This window comes from Ambystoma mexicanum, chromosome 3p (assembly GCF_040938575.1).
Source record: "Ambystoma mexicanum isolate Mex_15411 chromosome 3p, UKY_AmexF1_1, whole genome shotgun sequence".
NCBI classification, from domain to species: Eukaryota; Metazoa; Chordata; class Amphibia; order Caudata; family Ambystomatidae; genus Ambystoma; species Ambystoma mexicanum.
The window spans coordinates 496,104,525-496,112,765 of NC_090925.1; the positions used below are offsets into that span (position 1 = coordinate 496,104,525).

The 8,241-nt window shown below is 41.5% G+C and overlaps 1 pseudogene; it reads left to right on the forward strand.

The window, feature by feature from the left end:
• Nucleotides 1-4,882: 4,882 nt before the first annotated feature.
• LOC138581698 (5S ribosomal RNA) lies at nucleotides 4,883-5,001 on the forward strand (annotated as a pseudogene).
• The last annotated feature ends 3,240 nt before the right edge of the window (nucleotides 5,002-8,241 follow it).

Below are 8,241 nucleotides of genomic sequence, written 5' to 3' on the forward strand. Positions count from 1 at the left end.
GACTGTGCTAGTGTTGAGGATGTAAAAAACAGTGACAAGTGAAATCCATTCCCTGTATAAGTGATTTTCAGAGGGTGAGCCTGTTCCTAGGAATGTGGGTAGGCGATAGTTTTTGTCCTTCCTTTTGCCTCTCTTGAAGAGGATGAAAATGCAGTTGTTACGGTGAGGCGTCAGATCTGGTCTGGGTGTTTCAGTATGAAAAACAAGTATCTCTGTGGCCCGTAGAAGCGAGTAAAATCTCTTGTAAGTAGTCGCTGCTGCAGCAGAGTGTTGGATTTTTCACATTTGTACACAAACGTAGCTATGGCAAAAAGCTGTTTTGTTCACGTTCAGTGCCCGATCCGCGTTGTATCGAGAAACAGGCAGGTGTGCTGCCACTCGGTTATTAGAGCATCCAGCGGTTTGTGTGCATTCATTCATTTTGCGGTGAGACGGTACAGAGGGGGGTGCCCTTAGCCCCCAGCTATTCCATAATGGAGTAGAAGTGCTATTAGCATGGCTTCCAGGGATACAGCGCAACCTGCTTTGCTTGCCCAACAAAGTGTTGTTCAGACCAGAAATCCCCTTAGATGAGGATGAAGGACGAGTGTTTCCACTTGAGTTGGAGGCAGTTATAGTAAAAGACAAGAGAATAGTACTGCATTGGACTGAAGGCAACCATGGAGAGCAGTAAATGCAGTAGGAAAAGGCCACAGAGTGACTGACTGACTTGACAGACATATAATTGTTTAAGGATGACTATTCAGACCTTGAAACAGTAATTTTTTGTATCCTTTCTTTGCATGACTTGTATCTGTAAAACTAATAAAACCAAATTTACAAAAAAAAAGAAACAGTGTTTTTAAGAGTATTACATGCTGGTGGAGGATTCATTACAAGGAAGTCCTGCAGAGAATGACCCTGATGATGAATGTGCCACAGCCCTTACTCGAGCAATATCTGGGGCAGGTACTGAGTATACTATGGACCATTAGCAAAGTAATACCCTTTATCTAGGAAGGAAAACAAAGGTATTTTCGAAAGAATGTCCATACTAGTGCAGCAGGGAGTTTAGGTACCATCGAAATCTCAATGTAATACAGTTGTGTACCCATTGAAGAAGGCGATAGTGGGATTGTGGCATTTTATTTAGGATTTGCGCCCTTTAAACAATATTTTCAAAGCAAAATTTCCATTAGTTCCCAATCCCGCAACAGTATTATGTAACATCCCGCCAGAAGCCATTCATTTCATGGTAATAGATTTAAAGAACGCATTCTTCTCTTTCCAACTCCATGAATAATCACAGGATTTGACATTGTTTCTATATAGAAATAAAAAGTGGGAACATTCAAGACTTCCAAAAGGGTACTGTGAATCGCCTTCTATATTTAATAGGATCCTGCAAATGGACGTGGGGAACGTACATCTAGATAGCATGGTCATTCAGTATGTGGACGGCATACTAATATGCAGCAGGATGGAAGAACAATGCCGAAAGGACTCGGTACAGTTGTTAACAGTTTGGCAGAAAAGGGCTACAGCGTGGACAAGGCAGAACTACATTATTGCTGGAAGGAGGTCCTATACATTGTGCAGCCAATATTCCAGGAAGGCAGAAAAGTGACCCCAGAGAGAGAGCAATAAATGTCACTGGCAGACACTGTCCCCTTCCATCAACAGCTTCACGGTCTCCCACCAAACATAGCACCCTGCAACAGCTATAACAAGTGAAATTTGCTCCATATAAGGTGCACCAACACTGATAATTCTGTATACAATCAGATTCTGTCACAAAAGTAGAAAAGGCCTTATGATACTGTAATACCAAAACACTGCCTTGAGTCAGGATATGCCGGCTGGTTTCCATCTGTGCCAAGCACAGGCGGCAAAGTCATTCTTCATATTGGACACCACACCTACTCCCTGTATAATCATATGTGGGTAATATGTTTAAACAGAGATAGATAACAAAATATCTCATCCTCTCCCTACAAGGCTTATTGAGATAAAAATATGGCTCATCTATTTTAAAAGATGGGTGTATGTATTCCTTATATCGCCTTTTTATAGTTAATTTCTTAATGGAATCAGCTCTCCCACTTCCAGGTCTTCTTCTTAATCAGATTTAAATAATCTGCGGTGTTTGAGAGCTGAGATAGAGAGAATGAAATATTATCACAGTGAACATGGACTGTATTTTATAACAAACTAAGGAAATAGTTTACAGATTCTGTCGTTAATCTTGCAGCCACCTGAAACATGAGCTTATTGCCACCTAGAGGACTCATCCTAAGTGAGCAATAAAGCTTACTTCTCTTGAGCAGCCAATGGGCATAGAGGGAACATACACCCAATTTGACTTGCAAGGCCTCTACTGGAGTAGCATTTGGTACCTTTAGTATAGATCTTAGTAGCTTCCCCTCAAATCTTTCCAACCAACCCACATGGGCCTCCGATAGTAACTCGAGGTCATATGTCAGAGCAGGGATGATACTTGTCTTATATATCTTAATCAAACCCTCAATGTTATTGCCTTCAGATCCTGCCACAAAGTGTTTTATCTGGAGCCACTTCTTGAATACACATGCAGAGATATGCCTACCGAAATGTTTCATGAGTTGGAAAGGAACACATGGATAATCCTAGAAAAGTGTAGCAATCTACTATATCCAACTTAATACCATTTGAGGTCCAGACAAATGATTCTGAAAGCTTTGCCTTTCTAACCAGTGCCACGATTTTAGTTTTAGATGTATTTATAATCAATTTGTTCATACTTGCATATGCACTCAGTGCATTAATGGCACATTGTAATACAATTGTATATGATCCATAAGGATTGTATCATTGGCGTACATTAAACAGGGGATTGGATCACTACCAATTTGAGGGGGGGAATATTCTGGCTCCCATCAAGTGTGAATTTAGATCGGATATATAAAGATTATACAGAAGAGGTGCAAACGCGAACCTCTGTTTTAAGCCAATATTAGTTGTTCCAGGAGTTCAGGCCAACTAGAATGCCAAGTGGCTCCAAATTACAAGATCGGAACTGTTGCAGAGAATAAATATGACAGTCAAGGGCTTCAACACTATCAAAGAAGAACGGAGAGCTGTCCGACTGATGACCCTACAGAACAGATACATTCTGAATCTCCTCACAGCCATGGAAGGTGGTGTGTGCGCACAGATAGGACCTTCTTACTGCACATATGTTCCCTCCCATGTTGGAGAGAATGGTACACTCACAGAAGCGATAATGCAGTTATCAGACTTAAATGCCAAGATGGAGGTGGTAACTAACCCACCGAGAAGATAATAGGGAAGAAAATATGTTTGAAAGTAGAAACAAAAGCAGACAGAGAGACACAGACTTTAGATGTGTTACTACTGGGCCTGTGGTTCCACCTGAAGCAATGTCCTCTCTTTCCTCCAGGCACAAGGCTCTCATTTCCCAGCAGATCCACACAACTATTTGGGAAGATGGGAATGGTGCAAGCCTGATGGGTATTGCTATTATATAACCTGGAGTTTAGACGAACAAGTAAAGTATCATGATCACTTGGGAGGAGTGGCAAAAGTATGGATCCCAAAGCCACACATGAACAGGGAGAACAGTCAACAAAGTGTGGTAGATCTATCAATGAGAGGGGAGATTGAAGAGGGATACCTAAATGTGGACCTTGTTGCACCTATCCCACTCTCATCTCGGCAGCAGAGAAATGAGAGGTGTGCATCATTCCTGGTCCCCTCCTCTCCATCGTCGATGTACCGCAGGTGTGAGAAATGCTATTCACTCAGACAGCCCTTTAGACCATGTCCTAATGATGCAACCAACTGAAGATATAAATTTGCAGTCAATGGAGCAGGTAGACTGACTGCAACCATGCAGAAGCTGATGATGTCAGGATGGAGACTGTGACATAGATGCGTTAGACATGAAGCACTTATGCATCCCTACATGAAGCTGCACAGACACTTAGATTAAATTGCTTGCAGACATGAAAAACATGCTTATGACCCACTTAAATAGAGGACAGATGCAGTAACTGCAAGTTATACAAGAGCAAATATGGACTGCTTTCTGGCACTAAACACAACTAACATGGGCGGCCATGTAACCCAAGATGGAAGCCACATTGCATTGAAGTGAATGGAAGGTGCTGAAAGGACTCGAGAATACAGAGAAAGACCAGACATGCTGATTTCACACAGGCCCGCAGACCAGGCTTTCGGTGCATCTAGTGTGCATATTTTTGCAAAGGACACAGAGGGAGAAAGAATGACATTAGCATATGAGATGGGACACCTGCGTATTTAAAGCTGAAAACCCCACAAATACAAGCAGGAAAATTCAAGTTTGTGGTCCCTGCACAAGTAGTATGAACCTGGGAGACAAAGCAATTAATTCGAGCCAGACTGAGGCAGTTGTTCCCATCCAACCAAAAACAGAATGATAAAAAAGTAATGCCAGGTTCAAAGCCTAATGTTCTGTCTCAAAGCCTAGATGATCAGAGATGGTAACTTGTTAAGGACAAGCAACACCTCTGGGGCTGTTCTCACCACCTTGAATAGTTGCACATAGGCTGATAACTTTCCAAAGCACCAAGGCTGAGAGGAATCTCTCTGACCAATCCTTGCTCACCTTCCATGCTACCTCACACTTTGTTGCATAACCCAATCACAGCACACTAACCTGAAATACCAGTAGTTGCAACATTTAGCAGGTGGTCGCAGGAGGAGCCACCAGATGTGGTTCAACCAATTCATTGTCTAATACCCTGCATTTTATATATGTAGTCTACCCCACTAACCAATACCAGTCCACCTTAGGTTTTGTGCAATGTATCATTGTTTTGTGAGATCACTGTGCCTTATAACGCCTGGATGAGCCTGTAATTGATACGGCCACACCACACTGAATGTGCACAATCTCGTCTGATCTCGGAAGGTAAGCAGTGTCGGGCCTAGTTAGTACCTGGATGGGAGACCGCCTGGGAATACAAGGTGTTGTAGGCTAAAAAAAAATAAAATAAAAAATTAAAATTGATGGGAAAGTGCTGGAGAATTCTGTGTTTTCCATTGCTTAATCCCTGTGTGAAAGCATTCAAATAAAACAGCACATTTTTGTTACATTGTTGGACTCCTCCATCTTTGAGTGCAGGGAATTGCCTCTGCCCAGTTCCTCTTGCTTGTGCTCAGAGAGATTAACAAATACCTTGCCTTAATTCATTGTGTTTATAAGAATGCATAAGTGTCAGGTACAATTTACATGTGTACTTGTGTAAACATAAAAGTAATTGTACAGCTAGAGCCAACAACTATCTCAATCGTATGCACTTAATCAAGGCTAGTTTGTTATAATGTGTCAAGTACATATGCATTCCCTTGTTTACTTAGAGTAGTGTCTTATGTTTGCTGCTAAAACTGTAATTTTTGTCCTCTTAAGATTAGTTTATTTTCCTAGGCTAATATTAAAGCATGACAGGTTTCATCTGCTAGGAGGAATCGCACAGATTTTCAAAATTTTAGGAGCTCTGGTAATAAATTCTGCCATGAAAGTCAGATTTGGTAAACAGTTTCACTTTCAGACAGTGCTCTGTTTTTCACAAAATGGTGTTTGTGGGTTTGTACCCAGATGGGCCTGCTGGCTGTTGGCTGCATTATTGAACTTACCAACATCCACATATACAACAACCCATGTAAACCTGCTGCTGAGCATGAGCATTTGGCATGCCAGGAGCATGTCAGCTGCAATGGGGCTTCCCTTTTAGAAACTGTCAAGCTGGGTTGTTCACTAAAATGTGAAAACACAAGTTAGGCGCAAATACTGCTACCAAAGTAGTAGATGACTACAATCTGGAGGGAACATTCATGTCCACCTCATGAATATGCCATCTAAAGGATTTCTAGCATGTATAGAATTTAAGTTATATTATTTTTTTCATTTCTTTCTACAAAAATGGGGACACCTTTGATAGTAAAGAAACAATTTAAAAATTATATGTCTGGTGCTCAGGATCTGGTGGGTGATGACAAATCTAACAATGAGCCATGTCTGGTTATGACATGTTGGTCTCTGGGGATTCACAATGATCTTGGTCAACCCTGTTTGGGGTTATTTTATTATCATCTTGGAATACTTATGTCCTGCCTGATCAAGGGCTCCTGTGTGTCCATTGCCGGGTGCTGACTTTTGCATCAAGCACCAAAGCAAGAATTTGGACTTGGCCCCATAAAAGGCTTATATCTCCCTGTACAATGGTTTTCACAAAACAAGAAGGCAGGAACTGCTCCCAAGGGGCAGGGAGAGGTCATACTCTTCAAAAGGCAGGCTCTACAACACCAATCAAGGGAAGTCGCAAGGGGGGGACAGAGTCAGAGTAGCCCAGGAGTGAATTGCAGCCATCTGAGGCATCCCACCCTCTTGAATTTTCCCAGTGCTCCCAAACATCTTGTCACCATCACCATTTCCTGCAGAAAAAAATATCTGAATTTTCAGTTAGGACTGGACTCCATACAAACGGCTAGAGGAGAGCCCATCCACTGATGTATTTTGCCTGCATAAAGTGAGGAGACCCTTACCTAAATTGATTCAAAATTGGACACTGTTTGAAGAAGAATTCACTGGAATCCGATTATTAGCTGGGGCTGTCCTACCCCCAAGGCTTTGCTTCATTGCCCCATGAATTGTCATCTCACTACTTCACACTCTTAACAATGTATTCTAGCTGTTGCTGTCCGTCTCCTCCTGATCATGTCTGCATTCATACCGTCCAATCGTCGTCCCACCATCCTTCCCGCAGTTCTCATTGCTAGCGGAATCTCATTAACCTTCCACCCATTTCTTGCAATCACGGTCCTCCTCCTCTATCTGTAGGACTTCTTAATGCTCACTCCATCTGTAACAACATGCACTTGATAACCAATACAATTTTTCATCTGTTATCTGCAATTTCTCTGTCTCACAAAGACTGATACGATCACCTCTGTCTTCCTTACTACAAGATTTTCCATTTTCTCTCACTTCCCTCATCCTATTGGTAGGAGTAGTGTGGCTGGAATAATCTTTAACTTTTCTTTTTCTCCTGTCACCACTGTTTCCTTCTTTTGAGTACCATGTAATCTCCTTCTCCAAGCACTTGAAACACTTGTGTATAGGTGTGTTATAAATGCCATATCATATCATATCATATCATATCAAGCCTTATGCCATCTAATTTCTCATCATATATCGCCATCCATGCATTCTTTCATCTTTTGCTTATACCGTGATTTATTACTTTCAGCTTTGCTACCTTTTTCATCAACCTTATTTCTTCTTGGCAACTTTAATCTTCATCCTTCCACCACTCAAATGTCCTCTTCTTTTCTTGCCTTAATGGACTCCTATAAACTTCTCCAATACCCTTCTCCACTATCTCACTCTTTTGGTTTGTCTCTTGATCTTATTTTTTCCTCTGTTCCCTTAACTTCCTTTGTCTCCCTCTGTCCTTTCATTCTCTCTGACCATTTCTTCCTACCTTTGACTTTTACTTCTCTTAGATCTCCTGTTTGTTTTTAGCTCACAAAAACCTTTTTCCGTCGAAATCTTTGTACATTCGACACTTCTGTTTTACTACCTACTCTGATCTCATCCACCCTACATATTCTACCCTGTCCGTTGACATGTCACTTTCTACCCTAAACTCTGTGCTTTCCTCTTCTTTGGACTTACATCACCCTTTACATTCTTTTCAGCCTTCTGCTAAATCCTTTCACAATTGGTTTACCACAGACCTCTGTTCCCTAAGATCCCCACTGAGGTTTGGAGCATATGTGAAAAAAAACCTGCTCCCCCACAGATCGTACAGCTCTCTCCTCTAAAAATTGCACCTTTCTACCCTTATTATTTCCTTTTCTCCTCATACTCAATGTCTTTTTCAACTTCTTAACTTCATTCTTTCTCACCCCTCTTCAGACTCCTCACTTTCTTCTTCACTTACTCCCTCCGACTTTGAAAACGTTTTAATCTCCAAGGTTGCACTCCTTCGCTTCATCAACTGGTACATATCTTTGGTTATCACTCCTCTTCCTTCTTCTTTCTCCACATTCTTCCCCATATTGTAATCTGATACTGCTCTAAATCATGCAGGTGCTCACCTTACTGCTTCTCCTCTCCATCCCATTGCATCCACTCTTATTAACTAGGCTTTTTCCTCTTCTAGTATCTTACCTAACTCCCAACTCTATATCTCCTTTTCTTCTTTTTCTGACAAT